Source organism: Protopterus annectens, chromosome 1.part1 (assembly GCF_019279795.1).
Source record: "Protopterus annectens isolate FY-2018-M chromosome 1.part1, PAN1.0, whole genome shotgun sequence".
NCBI classification, from domain to species: domain Eukaryota; kingdom Metazoa; phylum Chordata; order Ceratodontiformes; family Protopteridae; genus Protopterus; species Protopterus annectens.
The window spans coordinates 1,921,770,592-1,921,790,368 of record NC_056726.1 but is presented as its reverse complement, the minus strand read 5'-3'; positions in this window follow the sequence as shown (position 1 = coordinate 1,921,790,368).

Genomic DNA, 19,777 nt, shown 5'->3' with positions numbered 1-19,777 from the left:
CCTGTGGTGGTCAGCACTACAGAGTTTTAAAGACAAGGATGCCTTTTTTTGCATGGTATTACACGAGCAGATGATACACAAAAAACAAAATATGACCAGCATTCAATTGATGTAAATAAGATTTATTCAATTCACATAAAAGCCAGCAGACTTGTTTTAGCACAAACCTTCTTCAGTGCAAACCAGAAAAAACAAAAATGCATTCAAATATTTAATTAAGCAGACTGCATATACATATATAGCATTTAAAAGTCCCTCCCAAAAAAGTGTTACATAGCCAGTCATAATACTTCATTCAAACCAGGTGGAAACAAAGAAACTAGTTTAACAATTCAAGTACATTCATTGTGATTTAAAGTGTAATGCAGTCATAACTTATTAAAACTCCAGATACATATTCCATCAATAGTGTATCAAAAGGAGATACTGCCAGCCCAGCTAGCTGGAATTTTATAAATAATGACATATTTGTGAATATTAATATAATTTATATAGAAGTGCAACAAAAGGGAGACACTGCCAGCACAGATGTCTGGAATTTTGTAAATGGTTGTCATTTGTGAATGTCAACATGCTTCATGTAAGATTCTTGTGTTACAGATGTATTAGAACTGTATTTCATATTGTACAGATGTGTGCTGAAGAGATATTTTGTGAGGTACTGAGCAGAAATGTATATGCACTATTGTAACTGTTTAGATGTATGTATTTTAACAGGGGAGACTGAAACACAGGAGATTAACTTGAAAAACTTAAGAAGAATGGTTGAGGTTGAGTTACTTTAAGGATGGGCATTAAACAAAAGAGATGTTATCTTTCAGTTTCAGTGCAGTAACAGACAATGTCTAGAACTAGAAGTTTTTTTGTATTGTCTTTAAATCTGGAGGAAAGTAAATTATTTTACAACTTTCACCATTTGCCAAATGATATGAGGTGTATGTATTGTCACAGGTAGATGCTAAATGCTACCAGCTGCAGTGGGGGTTTTCACCTGGGATAGTCAGATGACAAGAAGTGATATCATGATCCAAACTACTCCAGCAGTAATATTTGAAATATTAATTGAAGAACTCTTTGAGAGAGAGAGACTGAGCATTTTATGTTTTGTCTTTGACCTAACAAGAACATCCACTCACCACACCTGCCTGCTTGTTGCTCTGTAAGTTAACTAGGGTACAGAAATTTCTCAGATACAGTCAGGAATATAGTGAAGTATAGCTTAGATATTTTCTTTATTTATTTGAGACTGTCATGCAATGTTGTTTTAAATATTTCCTGTGATTTTTAACTCTGATGCAACTGTGATTATTTACCAAGTATTTTCTTGTTCTTTTATTATTTGTTATTAAATATATTTAAACCTTTCATTGTGGATTTATGTCCTGAGAGTCCTTGCATATTTATTTGGTGATGCTGTGGGCCACTCCTAATAGCCTTTTGCTTGCTCAAACTACAATTTGGATTAATAGTAACATTACACAGTATGATTGGACACCCTTTGTTAAGGGCCTTAAAGTAGCTGATAATGAGTTGGCTGGTGGCAGTAATAACTACCTTATAATCTGGGCAAAAGGGCCCATAGCTAGTAAACCTGTGCCAGCCTTTCCCAGGTGTGTGTGTGTTTGTGTAAAAATCAAATCTCAGAGTGTGTGTATGTCAGCTACTTGGGCAGGAACAAAAAGCACTGGTTGGACAGAGAGGGTGGTGGAGGTCTTGGCTTGGCCACGCAGCTGAGATCTCAACTCTATAGCTGTGCCAGAGGGGAGTCTTATTGGGGATCTGGAGAAAGAGAGAGAATCCATCCCCAGACTGACTGTGGTCTCTGTGTGCTGTTAAGGGAAATTGACCTTTACTGTGTGTGTACTTGTCATCCTCTCAATGTGTGTCCCCCACTGGTGCTAGTGGTGAGGAGTGAGGCTCCTTGATTACTGGGTAATTGGTTGGGTGTCACAAATAGCAATAAACCCAAAACTAGCTGTAGGATGTTTGATCATATGTTTATATAAAGCATTGAAAGTATGACAATTTTTAATATTACTAAAATGTTCAGAGATCCAAATTGGCGGGATGTTTTGCCAACATAGAAGGCAGAACACCTGCAATAAGCTAGATAAATCACCCATTCTGATATACATGTGCTAAAAGATCTAATATCAAGAACACAAGAAGTGTTAGCAGAAGAGAATTTTCTTTTTTAAAACTGCTTTACAAGCTGAACAATGACCACAGGGGTAACAACACTGAAGTGGTGACCCATCCATAGTTCTTTGTCCATCTAGCCCAACAGGTATCCATTCCTCTTCCATTTACAAAAGTTTCAGTCACTGGAGCCATGAGTGTGTCTGGCACCAGCAGTGATAGTCATACCTCAACCTGGAAACGTCAAAAATCTGGACAAGGCCCATGAAAAATAGGTACAAATCTGTATGCTGGTTACCATAAAATTTACATACATAATTGTGTAACCCCGCCCACTCCAATGGAATTGTGGGATGCCAACTTTCAAAAGCAACCTGAAGAACACATAATCAAAACATGGGCCCAGAATCTCCCATAACTTGGCTATTTTTTCCCCATTTACCATAAACACTGCAATGGTGCATACTGCTTTACTTCTTCAATGATTATTTGGACTGGACTTCATTTAACACTTTTATTTTACATTTTATAGGCAAAACACTAAGATATCTGCTAAACAAAGCAATACAGTCTCACAATGAAAATATACTTAGTATTAAAACTTGTCTGCCCTTGAAACTCACATTCATTGAAACAGCATTTAAACCCACATTCAAAGAAAATGCATCTGTCCAGTGGTGGATAAAGATAACCACTGGGCTGTTTTCATATCATAGGCCCCTTGCACATGAAACATACATGTGTTCTTTGATGCACCTTCCTGACTGTATTAAATTATATTCCTTGTATAATACAGCACACTTGTTAGCGCATGTTTAAAATTTATTGTTTTGAACATTTTTCCAGTAAGCAATGAAACAAAATGCATAAACCAATAATGACAAAACTGCCCAATTCAGAACATTCCCATCATAAAAGTCTACTCAAACTTCTACAATCCACCAGTAAATATGCACACAATGACAATCTCTGAAGTAAAAGTCATCTAAATAATTCCACATTAAAGAGATATGTAACTAATGAAGAGGTTGCTGCATCTGCATTTCTAGTGCATGTTTTATTTTGTCAATCCAGATGACTGATAGGCAACAAAAGCCAAAACTGCAAAAAAAAAAAAAAAAAAGAAATACATATAGAGATTAACATGTGAAATTTAAAACAGTGGATTTAATTACCTAAATGTCACAAAGAAATGGGTTTACTGAACTACAGGAAAGATAAACCTATGCAGAGGAATGAAAACTTACCAAACCACTCATAAAACATTTCAGTTTACTACTGCAGACCTTCTGAGTAGAAAAATAAAACAAATTTAAACATTTACAAAACAAGTCTAAGGTCCAAGCCATGAACAATAGAAAACAAGCTGCAAAAGCAGAAATGACTGATTTGCTTCCTTCAAGTATAACACCACATTTCTGAAAAGGACACTACCAATAAATGCAACAGAGTTAAGCCACAAGCAGTCAGTGTTGATGATGCAAACCCATTATTGTCTTCTGCATGTACTTAAACCCTATTTACATTCTTAAAACATAGAGTAGTACTTATGGAATAGGATGAAATAGCTTCCATTTCCTTACCATTTCCAAAATGGAAAGAAACACAGAAATAGCACATGATAGTGGAAAGTGAAAGGGGGACAACATCAATAAAATTCAATGAAGACCATCTTTTTTTTTGAACCCTTACAACACAGCCAAGAAATGCGCTGGTGTTCAATCTGATGTGAGCCAAAGGCCGTGTGACATCATACATGTTCAAAAACAGACCAAAGGTTGCGCGACATCATGCACGTTCTCAAAACCAACAAACAAGACAATCTGCAACACATGAAATAGATGACCGCTCCTGATCCTTGCACTGTATACTTTCCCTAGCATACAATCAGAGCTTTCTTTCTAAAACCACATTTAATGACGTTACTACAGGCACTAAAGAAGAAAGAAACCTGACTATTAATTCTGTAGTATACTATGTATGAGAAACATTACACCTTTTTGTTAAGATGCACATTAAATTGCAGGGTCACTGGCTAACATGCTCAGCATAATTGCTTTTTACTGCTTCCCTTTGTCAGCAGTGTACACACACACACACACACACACACACACACACACACACACACACACACACACACACACACACACACACACACTCACACACACACACACACACACTCTTTCCACATAAACCATTCACTTTCAGAGCCTTCTACAAATAAATCCAGGCAGCAGGAGCCAGGACCATTAGCTAGGTTCCTTATGTTTCACTGACAGAGCCTTCTACAAATAAAATCAGGCAGCAGGAGCAAAAATAAATCTTTTCTATTCCACTTCAGAGCGAAGAAGCCGAAGATGCATCCTTTCTTTTCACTTGCAGAGCGAGGCCTTCTAAATCCAGGAGTGATAATACAGCCAACGAGCCTTCTAAATATATCCTTTCTGTTCTCCCTTCCCGCTCACACAGTATTTGAACCAAATACGTGCGCAAGCTCAATTCCGACAGGCTGGAAGCTCTGACAGAGCGGACGTCATTGCACGCGTTGACGTCAGCTCCAAAACTGCGAAAAATAAAAAACAAAAAGTGAAAAAATAAATACAAAAAAATCAGAAATTAAGGGGTGCCACTCGGGAATCATGGCATCCCATTATTTGTACCCCAAAACTCATTAAAACCAAGTAATTTGTGACAGTTGGGAGGTATGATGATAGTGCATGAAATCTGTGAGAGTATAAAAGCCATGCAGGTTGGTAGATAATGGATTCATGGGCTCCCAGTAAAAAAAAAAAAAAAAAAAAAGGGTCACTTCTCACACAGCACAAGTTTTCATCTGAAAATTTGGATTTGAGATATCCGTTTTTCAGGAAGAGGCTAGAGGAAGTGGCAAGAACCATCAGGATATGTATAGCAGAATGGATATTTGTGATTCATACTTGAGAAGCGCATGACTTTACCAAGTACTGGGAAATCAGCTAGTTACTAAAATGATGCGATCACTCCAGTTATGCAAGGCAGATAAGAGGTTTCCTAGTAAGAATTTGCTGCCTTGTGTCATGAAAGCTTTGCACAAAGTCAGCATGAACGGCAGCAATTACATCATAAAAGTGCCAACACCAGCAATTACATCATATTGCTGGTGTTGGCACTCTTTAATCAGTGGAATTCTTATAGTTAGCAAGTTATTATACACAAGTTGATCCAGCTGACCAATACTAACATAGAGACATGGAAAAACAGTTTCAAAGCTTATTGAAGAGACATATGGAAACCTAAGGCATCAGTCTGGCTCATCATTTGACGCATCCATTCCTTACTGGAGAAGCATCTGACCTGCAGAAACAATGCATATTTATAAGTGATGAAGCAGGGTGGTTGATTGTTATCCAAGGCATTCTTAAGGTATATTCTGTATAGGGTGAAATTGGGGAGGGGGTTGGGCTTTAGATTGTAGGTTATAAGATTCAAAGAAAAGGGTCAAATCAATTAATTTAACAGACAGGGAAAGAACAAGCACTGGTTTACAAATGGTGTTCTAACAATAATGCTAAATTTTATTTTTTCACTTACAGACTTAAAGAGATCACTTCTACTGGGCATTCTATCTACACTGAGGGGAACAGATAAGAGTGTCCCCATGTGGTATATATATCATCCTTGATCCCAGAATGTGAAAGTCATTCTGGGGTGAACAGAGGAGCTTAACTAGATCAATACTATACTACCTTCTGCGAGCCAGGAATTTGGTAAACCAAGAATCTGACTTTTCATTCAAAATATCACCACCTCACAGGCCATGCATGACACATGCCCACAGGTATAAGGCATTTATACAAATTGAAAGGTTTACCTCTTAGCACAAGAAAGATGGATAAAACCTAAAATAATAGGGGAAAAGGCTATAAAATGCAGTCAGATTTTAAATATTATTCTCATAAACTTAGAAAGATACTAGAATAACAGTTTCTGTGCTCAGTGCATTTTCAGAAGTATATGAAGTTTGAAACTCAAATGTACATCTTTATTTTGTGACTTCAATCCTCAGTGATTTGCCAGAAACCTGACAGAAAACATCAGATTTTATGAGGAACAGACCTAAGATATGAGGCAAAAATCTGGACGTTCTGCAGAAATCTGAGCAGTTAAGAAGAATGCTGAAATTACAGGCAACTTGCTCCTAAAAAAGGATTGAAGGAAAGGATTATACTCCTTCAGTGTGTGGATATTATTGCATTTATGACCTGTATTGACCAGCAGCTGATTAGCATAAGGGAACACTGTTACTCTATAGGGTATGCTTGTCCTGTGTAGAGAGTAGATGTGCTTTGCTCCCGTCTTCACTCTGCATCTCTCATATGCTTTTAAATAAACAGAATTTTCCAACTTACACACTCATACTTTTTCCAGCAGGTTACTCTTTTTACAAGTCATTACATTACATGTTTTTTTTATCTGAGACCACATTGGTCTCTGTACAGTAATTCAGACTTACATAATAAGGAGTTAGATCACTTATTACACATGCTTGAAGTCCACTTTGGGAAAGAATTTAACAGCATTAAGGAATTCTGTTTACTTCAACAGATTTGGCCTTTTGCCTACAATACAGTGATCTCAATCACCATTTTGTTTTGAATATTAGGCACCACAGATTTTTTGTTTGAGAGGCAGGGAATCATGAGGGTGGCTTTGCAAGGTGAACTATTGAAGTCTTCCCTTATTAGTCCTACAAACTTTCTAAACTGGTTGAAAGTATACCCCAGTAACTCTCCATCATCATTTTTATATAGCTATAAAAAACTGCTTGGTAGAGCACATTTACTTGTCCGCTGTTATTCATAAATGCACTTAGTTATTTGGTTGTTAGCTATTATAGTATTTTACTGGACCCAGTGTAGCTATTGCAATATTTTACTGGAGCCAATGTATTCATATTATTTTATTCTATACTCTAATTATTAAATAGCTCTTAGTTGTTCTCATTTTTAGCATAGTCACATTATATTATGTTGAATGCAGATCATTCATTTATACTTTGTGGAAGGCATTGCTCTGTATAATCTCATATTATATATTTTTTTCAAGTAATGCACTTGATTAATGAAAAGCAACTGCATTTGTTGTCTTATGTTACAAAGTAAGAACACCAATACCACGACAGGAATGACCAGGACGAATCGATGTAAAACCTTCTTTATTTGCGTTAAAATCAGCAAATACGGCCCTATAGCACCACAGATAATCCAACAATTGATACAGTCAGAACGGCCCAAAGCCACCACAGATAATTCAAAAGCTGAGCGCGCTTTCCCTTTGCCCAATGCAAAGCTTCATCAGAGCAAACAATTCCAAGTAAATCAGTGAATATATAACTTCCTGTTCAATTAATCAATTAAATCATTGCAATACCATTATGTTGTTCATATTCCACATACTGTACTTATGCAAAAAAAAACTCTTAGGAAAAGAATTTACGAGCATATTTATGAAATTGATAAACACAAGGAATCTAATGCTTTTTATAAACATTCTTTATTTTGTAAGAACATGAATATAAAATTTGCTGTGATTGAACAAATCAGCATTGATCCAGGGGGGGACAACTGAGAATCAAGAATTGAGTTCCGTGAACTCTTTTGGCAGCTTAAAATTGATGCCAGCAAGCCCCCAGGTCTTACCGATAATATTAGCATTAATAGCGTTTTGAAATTGAGGCAGGCTAAGTTATAACATATTATTCAACAAAGTATGTTTGAATATTGTTAATTTTTTACATGATGCACAATTATTTATAGACACATGTTGAATTATTATTTTTTTTCTTTTTTCATGATTCTACTTGCTTTATGGTTTATACATTGTATATTAACTATTGAATATGTAGGGATTTTTTATTTATCTATTGATTGTTTATATGTAGATCACTGTTGATACAGGTTCAGGCTGTTAATTTTGATATTCATATTTATTTGATAATTGTAATGGTTATGCAAATCAGGTTATACATGAACAAACTGTTTTTAGTTCAGCGAATAATTTTTACAACATTCTGCGACCATTTTGAATGTCTTGCTATTTTGGTTTTAAACCTTTCTTAAATATCACATTTGTACATTTTTTGCATAAGTATAGCATATGGAATATGAACCACATAATGGTATTGCAATGATTTAATTGATTAATTGAACAGGAAGTTATATAGTCACTGATTTACTTGGAATTGATTGCTCTGATGAAGCTTTGCCTTGGGCAAAGGGAAAGCACGCTCAACTTTTGAATTGTCTGTGGTGGCTTTGGGCCATTCTGGCTGTATCAATTGTTGGATTATCTGTGGTGCTATAGGGCTGTATTGGCTGATTTTAACACAAATAAAGAAGATTTTACATTGATTGGTCCTGGTCATTCCTGTCGTGGTATTGGTGTTCTTGGTTTCAGAAACGTTTTTTGGATTTTTATGTTACAAAGTATCCAACACTGATATTTTTTGGTAATTTGTATTAGGGATACTGTAGGGCAGCACCTCAATTACATGTCTGTAATATATTATACAATAATTTCTGACTGCTTTTCTTCATTGCCAAAATAAATTATAAATATCCCTCAACCTCAGTTTTGAAATGGTTTACCTTTATATCGATCACACTTTGTCGAACGGCCACTTAATGGACGCAGTTTATGTGAACCGAAACTGCGAAAAATTTTAAACATCGAAAATCATTCGACATTTTCGGCCATGCCACACTTTCACACCATTGCTACCATGGGTCAAAAAGGGGCAAGGTTTTGTCGTTCGCATATTTGGAATTCGATGTTGGAGACGTCCGCATTTCGGCATTCGTGGTAGTCGTGTCGCCCATATTGAGATTGATGATATAAAGGTAAACCTTTTGAAACAAACCTTTGGGTAGCATCCTATCTTCTTCTACAGTGACCCTCCAACCAAGAAGCTGAACTGCCTTGTACAATCAACATTTGAGAAATACATGCCATTATCTCAAAATGTTGCCACCATAGCAGACACTTTCAAACTCATCCCTTGACCCCTTCCTTCTAATGAAAGTATAAATGACCCTGTCCATCTTGTATGTCAGACAGACATACATGTCCTTTAGTAATTCAACTGTTTCACATAATTTCTCATTTGCCAATAAAACTGATGAAATTACCCAAATATGTGACGTAGGTAGAATGGAAAAAAGCCAATTGTGATATAATTTGTATGCAGATAAATTTATGCTCATACTGTATTACAAGCCCACTAGGATTCCATACCCTGTGATAAATATCCCTCACATACAGGCATGGGAAGCTTGAAGCATTTCCCAATTTCACAACAACAAATAGGCTTTTAAGACAGCCTTAAATATTACTAATATAAACCATCCCTCACTGAATCATAATCCACAGAACTTAGCACTGCTTGACCTTTGACCTTCCTGATTTTTGGAAGCGTACATTCTCCTCCTTCTATGTCTTTACAGATTGCTCTGCCATAAAAATTCATCACACTGGATTGCCATTTATTAAGACAGTTAGAATCTACAATATGAAGATCTCTCAACAAGATAACACCTTAGGAAGAAATAGCATTTTGATGACCTGAGCTGTACTCAAGAAAGACAAGAATGGAGCACTTCACAAATTAACCTATTATCCAGATATCATGCAATAGGTTTTGCATACAGTTACACTAATGGGATATGCTTAAAGACCAAGTAATGCCCAAATAAGCACACTGGGTGACAATCAGAAATGTCTAATCATTACAACAGACTCAGAGCTTCACAAATCAAGAGACAAATTTGATCTTACTATAATCAAGTTGCTGTCTCAGTTACAGCAAACCATTTTTAAATGTATTCAGAACCATGGGTATACTAACAACTAGATTGCCTAACTATGTAATAAAGTACAGACTTTGGCAATCAGGGCATTTAAACTGAGGTTACCTTGCCTGTATTTTTACCCTATACAGCCTGTGCCCTTAAAGGCATATAGTCTAAACAGTATCCAATAAGTATAACATGGATAGGAGAAGTAAATGCTTTTGGCAGGTACATTTTGTCAGTAATATTGCCAAGGAAGCAAACCATTCATAAACAGAGGAGCTGTGGCATCTGTGTGTAGCAACTTACACTTACAAATAAACTATCAGGAATGCCAAACACTTGCAATAAAGCACAAATATTATTCCATTCAATCAAATCAAGTCTTTTGAAAATCTACATTATGTGCCCTGGTCAGGCTGCTGTTTCATTGCACTCCATGCTGTAAACTCAGCCATAACCTAATAATAGGTATATATGTTGGCAAATTAGATTCCAACCAGGAAGCCAATATTTTAGCTTGACTTCCAGTTTCAGCAATGAAATAACCCTGTGATTGCCTAAGATAATCATATATTTGCCCATTTTTTAAATACAATCATTCAATTTTCCTAAAAATAATTATATAATGGTTCCATCAAAACATCTCTAAATGCTTTGCTTTAAAGTTATTGAATGGTAACCCATCAATGTCAGTAGTTTTGAGTGTTGCCAAACACTACATGGTTTGCAATATCTCTTCCCTAGACTTCACCTTGGCTAAAATCGTCTTACTTTCATTTGGTATTAATGGAAGTATTTTATCATGAGAAAAAGCTAAACATTGATGAACAGATGTGTCGCGTTTCATCATCAGTAATATTTTTGCAGGACACTAACTTGCCCTGATCCTTCTTTAGACAAAGTTCATAGCTAATTCCTTTGTCCTTTCTTAGCACATTTAGAAAATGTTCCAAAAGCCTTTTAGCCAAAAAAAAAAAGCTAAAGTTAAATCACCCCATCTATCAAGAATCTGGAGCAAGCTCAGGAATCCAATACTGTGTGTGTGCGTGTGCATGTGTGCGCGTGTGTGTAACCACCAACTCATTCAAAAGGAGATTTTTCTGGCATCCACCCTTCTTATATTTCATCTCTCCTCTCCCAGTAACATTTCAGCTGACATTTTAAAACCCAATCTGTCTTTTGAAGTTGCAAACTAAAATGGCACAATTCAGATTTAAACACTAACCAGGACGGACCCTCTGCTGCATTACTCATACCTTACATTCATATTAAATGTTTAACTAAAAAGGATCAAATTTCCAACTCCCACATATATTTTGTGATAAATGCTTACTATACTGGAAGAAAAGGGTGAGGAAGACAGTATGGACTTCTCAGGATAAAAGTTGTCACAGCAGGAGGTGGCTATATGGACTGAAGGGTTACTTTGCTCAGAATAAGAGTAGTTAGGCAGTACAACCTTCTCAGGTGCAGACATTAATGGTAACAGTGTGGTAAAATAAATAGTGCCTTCTGACACGATGAGTTGCTTAAGGCCTGAATGTGAGAAGGTTATCTCACTGAATAAGGTGAGACAGGCGGCACAGCTAAACCTGGTATGGAAAATTGAAGGTATTGAGTTTGTAAAGTATGTGAAGGTTGGAAGGCATAATGAACAATAAATAAGGGATACTTTCTTCTTGGCCAACTCTACTCAGAGAATGCCACTTTGATAAAGACAGGCAGCTGTTGCTAAATGGTGGAGTTGGAAATTGATAGAGCAATTGTATGTCAACCAAGTTAGGTAGGGCAGAGGTGCAGTCATGCCATGGCAGGAACTTCATACCCCTGGCCACATGTTAGGGGCTCCATGACTCTGGCTTGCTGGTAATAACTTCATTTGGAAGAAGATGCACTAAATTGTTGGATCATTCTTTAAATGCATTATACTGAACTGTACTAATTAACCTGAGTAATGAAACACACTGTCTGAATAAAATGTCAAGCTAACTGAGAGTGTATGGACATGACTAGACTGCAGTATGCTGGAAGCAAATTGTCTGTCAGAATGATCATGAAAACCAATAAGGAGAAAAGAGATTATGATGGCCGTTTCAGATAGACATGGAAACTCTAGTGTCTCTCTATCTGACCTCATTCTTTCCAAATCCCTTAACATGCCACAATTGTATTTGCTAACCTAGAATTTCCAGACTGGCAAAGACCATTTTCATTGCAGGTTTAGAAAGAAAAGTTGAAACAAAACAATGGAGGGTATCAAGATAATGCAACCAAAATGTATAGAAATAGTGCAATATGATAAGGCATGACTGATCTATAATATAAACAGTACCTCTGTAAAGGTCAATAAGAAAATGTACAAGACTCCACAAAGCTACAGTGAAGGGCACAACTTTATGATACTATCTGCAGGTGATTCTAATTCCACATATAGTTTTCCAGTGGAGAAGACAACTCTCCATGTGCAAATAGTGATTTGTTTTACAATTAAGGAAAATAAATGAATGGTATAGTGAATCCAGGTAATTGCAGAGATAAATGTGTTCAAAGTAAAATGCATCACACATGTAATATCAGCATTTAGACTCATGATGGGAAATAGATTTAATGGAGAAAGTTTAGGAATTAGATATAAAATCAGGGACAACTCAGGGTACTGGCTGTGGGGCCACAGCACAATCAGCACAATAAAAGAAAATGAAACACAAAAATATACAGAAAGTCATATGTCTTTTTCTGGGTACATGAGTTTCTAAGAAAATACAGTTAAACAAACAAATGAAAAAATGAAAAAATAGAAAAAGGAAAATAAATCATTTAAATTCACTTGCCAGGCTGTTTTTTAAATAACATGTAATTATCCTTATTCCATCAAACTGCACACTTGCTGATGACATCAGAAATGCTGTTCAACTATCATATCAGTGGGCTGTTCCATGAAACAAGAAGAAGATCATAATATTCTTTGAAGGTGTGCTTGTGGGAGCAATTGTTTTTCTTTTTTTTACTATCTGAGTCTCCCTGTCTGTGCATGTGCAAATGTGTGTGTGTGTGTGTGTGTGTGTGTGTGTGTGTGTGTGTGTGTGTGTGTGTGTGTGTGTGTGTGTGTGTGTGTGTGTGTGCGTGTGTGTGCGTGTGTGTGTGTGATGTATGTATTACTGTATATGTGGGGTGAAAATGTTTTTATTTGCTCCTTTGGTCTGTTCCTTGTAAAGTTTTTAATTGTTCTAGTAAATCAATGTTTAATGGAGCTATAAATAATTATGGCAGACATTTGAGCTTCAGACTTAATTGCCATCATTTAGGCATGTTATTCTAGCAAGTTTCTAAGCATGTGAATGAAGTTGCTGCCTTGATATTGATTCTTTGCAACCATTACTTTTAATTTTCCCCTTGTTTCTTGAGCTAAGAGGTTGAAAGGTATGCATTGTGAGGGTTGGATGTTTGTAGTGGGGGAGACAGGTATTATGCCACAGTGCTGCACTGAAATGGGAGCTTAATTGTAGGATGAAGCTCATAATTTATGTTTCACTATTTGTCACCACCCTCCCCTATAGTGAACAAATCATGCAAGTACCAGTGATGAAGTACCTTTAGAGTGTTGCTGCGTTGACTTCCCATGTTATAATGAGCAGTTCAGCAATGTAGGATGCTCTTGGGCATAGTCAGGGAATGCCCCCTGAGCACTTCCCATTGCTGGTGCTTAACGTTTGTCCCACTGGTAGAAGACTCTGAGACAGAAATGAAATAAGACTCTTAGGCAATATTTTTATCGATCATCCAACATCAACTTCCCAAAAAATGATCTGGGATATATATATATATCTATATATATCTATATATCTATATATCTATATATATATATATATATATATATATATATATATATATATGGTTCCACTTTAAATCATTGAATGTTCAGAACATCGACGTTCTGATCATCGAGACCAGAACATCGATGTTCAAAACATCGAAGGTTTAAAGTGGAAGTGCCAGGTAAGTGAGATTGTAGAATGTTGGGTGTGTATGCAGAGCAGCAAGGTGCCCTGAATGTTGTGTGTGTGTGCCATCTGAGTGTTGCCATTGCAGGTAGGGAAAATCTCCCATTTAGCGCTACTGCATATAGCGGTAAATGGGAGATTTTCCTTACCCCACTGTAGTGCAATCTTGGAGTTGGAATATTAAAGTAGGGGGTGTGGGGGGGGTGAATACCCCCTGCATAACATAGTTTTTGTGAGTTTTTTGGTGTTTTTATGGTTTATTTTGAACCTTCGATGTTCTGGTCTCGATGATCAGAACATCGATGTTCTGAACATTCGATGATTCAAAGTGAATCTATACAATTTTATATATATATATATATATATATATATATATGGCTCCCCTTCACATTGGCGACACTTCAAAATGCAGAATTTCATATTGCCAAGACCATATGATCGACATTTGAAATGCAGACAATGCGGAACTGGCATCTCCATATAGTGCGGAATGGAAAGATTTCCATTCCTGCACTGTAGTGCAATCTCGGAGTTGGTATATTTAAGTTACGGGAGCCGTGGGGTGCTCTGATGTAGGGGGGCTTACCCCCCTGCTAGCAGTGCTTAGGTAAGTGTTTTTTTGTTTTTTACTTTTGAATTTCATATGTTCAACATTTCAAATGTCGATCATATGGTCTCAGCCATATGAAATTCGGCATTTTGAAGTGTTGAACATATGATTGATATATATATATATATCTATATATATATATATATATATATATATATATATATATATATATATATATATATATATATAGGTCTACCTTATTTTGTCGAAGTACCATAATATCGGATCCCATTTTGTCAAAGCTGAAAATATCGAAGCCCACTTCATCGAAGCATTGGAGCTAGAAAGATCTTCCCTGGGTAAGTAACCTGCTGTAGTGCTCTCTCAGAGTTGGTATATTTAGTTAGGGGTGTGTGGGAGGAGCAGCCCCCCAACCTGGGTGGGTTAGGTATGGAATGGTTTGGCTTTTCTTTCTTTTTTGGCAAGTGGTTACTTACCCTGAGACAATGTTTGTAGCTCTGGTCCTTCAATGTAGTGGGCATTGATATTTTCAGTGTCAAAAAAATGGGATTCGATATTATGGCATTTTCATAAATTGTGCTAAACCTATATATATGTATATATATATATATATATATATATATATATATATATATATATATATATATATATATATATATATATAGACACACATACAGGTCTATATCATATTGTCAAATGTACTAAACGTCGCAGTCTCCTTCGTCAAACTCTATTTGTCGAAGTCTTTATCCATCGAACAATCTTCTCAGCGAACTTCTTCCCATGGTAAGTAACCAGTGGGTCATTGTTGGGAATTTGCCCTTTTCCCACTGCAGTGCGATCTTGGAGATGGTATACTTAGGGGGGTGTGGGGGATGTGGTGGGCATAGCCCCCCACAGGGGTGGGTTTTAAATAATGCTGTTTTTGTAGAGGTCGGTAGGTTGGCCAACTTATTACTTTCTGTGGGAAAGAGTTTCACTGAAACAATCATTCGACGAATGAAGATTCAAGAAATAGGGTTGGACTAAGACGTGTTCGATGTTTAGTGCATTCGACAATGGGATATAGACCCCACCACACACACACACACACACACATTATTCGGGTAGTGTAGCTAGAACTTGGAATAAAATTTCTATATCAGTCTTTTCAAACCATTACTAAAAGACTTCCTTTCTGCCTGTTATCTTTGTCCCTGCTCCTTATCTAGGACATGTTATCTTTGTCCCTGCTCCTTATCTAGGACATGTTATCTTTGTCCCTGCTCCTTATCTAGGATATGTTATCTTTGTCCCTGCTCCTTATCTAGGACATGTTAGCATTGTCCCTGCTCCTTATCTAGGACATGTAAGCTTTGTCCCTGCTCCTTATCTAGGACATGTTATCTTTGTCCCTGCTCCTTATCTAGGACATGTTATCTTTGTCCCTGCTCCTTATCTAAGACATGTTAGCTTTGTCCCTGCTCCTTATCTAGGACATGTTATCTTTGTCCCTGCTCCTTATCTAGGACATGTTAGCTTTGTCCCTGCTCCTTATCTAGGACATGTTATCTTTGTCCCTGCTCCTTATCTAGGACATGTTAGCTTTGTCCCTGCTCCTTATCTAGGACATGTTAGCTTTGACCCTGCTCCTTATCAGGGACATGTTAGCTTTGACCCTGCTCCTTATCAGGGACATGTTAGCTTTGTCCCTGCTCCTTATCTAGGACATGTTAGCTTTGTCCCTGCTCCTTATCAGGGACATGTTAGCTTTGTCCCTGCTCCTTATCTACAACATGTTAGCTTTGTATCTGCTCCTTATCTAGGACATGTTAGCTTTGTCCCTGCTCCTTATCTAGGACATGTTAGCATTGTCCCTGCTCCTTATCTAGGACATGTTAGCTTTGTCCTTGCTCCTAATCTAGGACATGTTAGCTTTGTCCCTGCTCCTTATCTAGGACATGTTATCTTTGTCCCTGCTCCTTATCTAGGACATGTTATCTTTGTCCCTGCTCCTTATCTAGGACATGTTATCTTTGTCCCTGCTCCTTATCTAGGACATGTTAGCTTTGTCCCTGCTCCTTATCAGGGACATGTTAGCTTTGTCCCTGCTCCTTATCTAGGACATGTTATCTTTGTCCCTGCTCCTTATCTAGGACATGTTATCTTTGTCCCTGCTCCTTATCTAGGACATGTTATCTTTGTCCCTGCTCCTTATCTAGGACATGTTAGCTTTGTCCCTGCTCCTTATCTAGGACATGTTAGCATTGTCCCTGCTCCTTATCTAGGACATGTTAGCTTTGTCCCTGCTCCTTATCTAGGACATAGCTCTCTAACACCCTTCATCATCTTTCTTATACATCTCCTTAACGTGCTAGATCACTTAATCTGTTTACCCCTTCTAATACCTCAATTTATTGTAGTTCTTAAACTACTATACATACTTCCAATTAACACAAATTAATAACTACTTCACTGTTAACACTTAAAATTACTTATCTCCTCTAATACCTCACTCTGTTGTATTTATTAAACTATTTCTACCTAGCTCATACACCATTCTTGTCTCTGTATAGTCTCAGTACAAGGCTTGTAAGTTTAATGTTTTTGAATATCTATACAGCTTTTATTACCTTAACTATTATGCTATGTATCCACTGAAACTACATTATAAAAATTGTTATTGTAAATATTGATTGCATTAAGAATCATACACTGAAGCTTTTTTCCCCAGGCCTCCTCTGAAAAGGGACACCTCTTCCTATTCAAATTTTATAGGTAAACAAATGTCAATAAATAAATAATACATATATGTGCGTGCTTACATATATATATATATATATATATATATATATATATATATATATATGGGTCTACCTTAAAAGATCGACAGACCATTTGATCGACAATCATTTGGTCGACAGCTCATTTGGTCGACAAACAGTATTCAAGGCACTTAACAGGGAATTGCCCCCCTCCCCAATGTTGTGTGACCCTGGAGATGATATTTATAGTTAGGGGTGGTGTGTGGGCAAAGCCCCCCACCTGTTTTCATTTAAAATGTGTAGTTTTTGTTGAATTTGTCATGTTTTAAATGAAAATAGGTGGGGGGGCTTCACCCCCAAGACCACCCAACGTGGGAGGCTGTGCCCCCTCAACCCTCCTAACTATATATATCAACTCCAGGGTCACACAACATTAAGGAGGGGGCAAATCCCCAGGTTTTTGCCATGAATAATGGTTGTCGACCAAATGAGCTGTTGACCAAATGAATGTCGATCTTCTAAGGTGGACCCATATATATATATATATATATATATATATATATATATATATATATATAAAACTGCAAAGCTGAAATACTACTAGCATTCTGATTATGATCAAATAGAAAACAGATAAATCTTTGTGCAAATTAAGTCTATGAAATTCCATGCTTGTAAATGTCTTTTTCAATTACTAATAGTTATTGTTAAATAAGTATAATCATACATAAAATATACAGGACTGTCTGATAACACATGAAGATTTCTTTCCTGCTACAATGCTAATGTCTTACTTGTAGTCATGTACGCTTTATTTGCTAATCAGTGACAAAAGTGGATATTGATTTCTGTTGTTGGATTTTATGTGAACATGCATAGAATATTTTGTACTTTAGAGTGTAAAACTGCAGAAGTATAATCCAGAAAGACACAATTCACTTCCTCATTCATGGTCCAATTTATTGCACCTTTCAGTGATGCCGGGATGTTGTGTACATGCACATTTTGTCATGTTGCCATACAAAATTTGGTATGATTATGCATGAATATAAAGTCTACACCTGGTTGAAAAAATAATAATAAGTAAAATCCTTCTCTTAATTCAGCTAAAGAAGTTATGTAGGTCATATGCAAAATTATTTTTCTAGCTGATTCCAGAAAAAATTATGCCAGATCTACAATAGCATCTTCCAGAAGTAGAAATATTTTTTTGTCTGTCATATAGGTTCACTTTTAAGCATCATTGCTAAACATTGCATAATAACAGTTCCAACAAACTTGAATCTGTTTAAATACTACTGTAAAAAGTAATTGAAAATAAATCCTATTACAGCTAATGTAGGTCATATGCAAAATTATTTTTCTAGCTGATTCCAGAAAAAAATGATGCCAGATCTACAATAGTATCTTCCAAAAGTAGAAATAATGTTTTGTCTGTTATATAGGTTCACTTTTAAACATCATTGCTAATCATTGCATAATAACAGTTCCAACAAACTTGCATCTGTTTAAATGCTAGTGTAAAAAGTAATTGAAAATAAATCCTATTACTAAGTACTTCAGGAAAGCTTATCATAAGGTAGGGAAAAAAAGACTTGAATAATATAAATACACCTCCAGCTATTCATAGGAATCTGATCATGGCTTCCAGCTCCTCATTGTCTGCATTTCTTCTATCTGTTTAAGCTAAATAGAATTAGTATTCTATAACTGATTTTTTTTTTCCTTCTGAAATTAGGGTTAATATGCTAAGCTTGTTTTTTCTTTGCAGATGGTTATGCCTCTGGCTAACTATTCGAAACAGGAAGTTTGAATAATTAAAATTTCTAATTCATAAAATTACAGCTGCTGAAATATTCCAGATGTTGCATCCAAACCTATAAATAAAATCTGGTATGTTAAAAAGGTGTTAACAATTCCATCTGAAAGATTCAGACTTGTCACTCTTCATCATATTTTAACTATTAGGTAAATGTTCTCTTCATAACTCATACCAGTAGTCTGTCTCCTTTCTAATAAGCATGCTACCAACCTGCATGCCAAAATATTATATGCTTACTTGCATACATATTAAGAAAAAAAAACAGCTAATTAATCAAAAATATAGGCAGTTTTGCTACTGAACCCCACCCAGGCTCAGGAATAAACGGCTGCATCTGCATTATCACTGCACAATTAATTATTTAATTGTTTCTTCAAGAAGTGCTGAAACAGCACATCCCTTAAGATTACAAAAAGTAGTTATTTGCACGATGCTTAGCTTATCTCTCTATCTAAGGGTACAATAAATCAATATAAAAAACAAGTCAGGAAATAAAGTCTTATGTTTTAGAACATAGGTTAACTGCCCCAAGAAATTATTATTCTGTAATGTTTATCAATTATTTCAGTGACAGCAAAAGGAAAACAACACAGAAGCTGAACACAAACATGCAGATGCTACCACAAAGATACACAGACGCATAAAAATGTGTGTGTGTTTGTGTGTGTGTG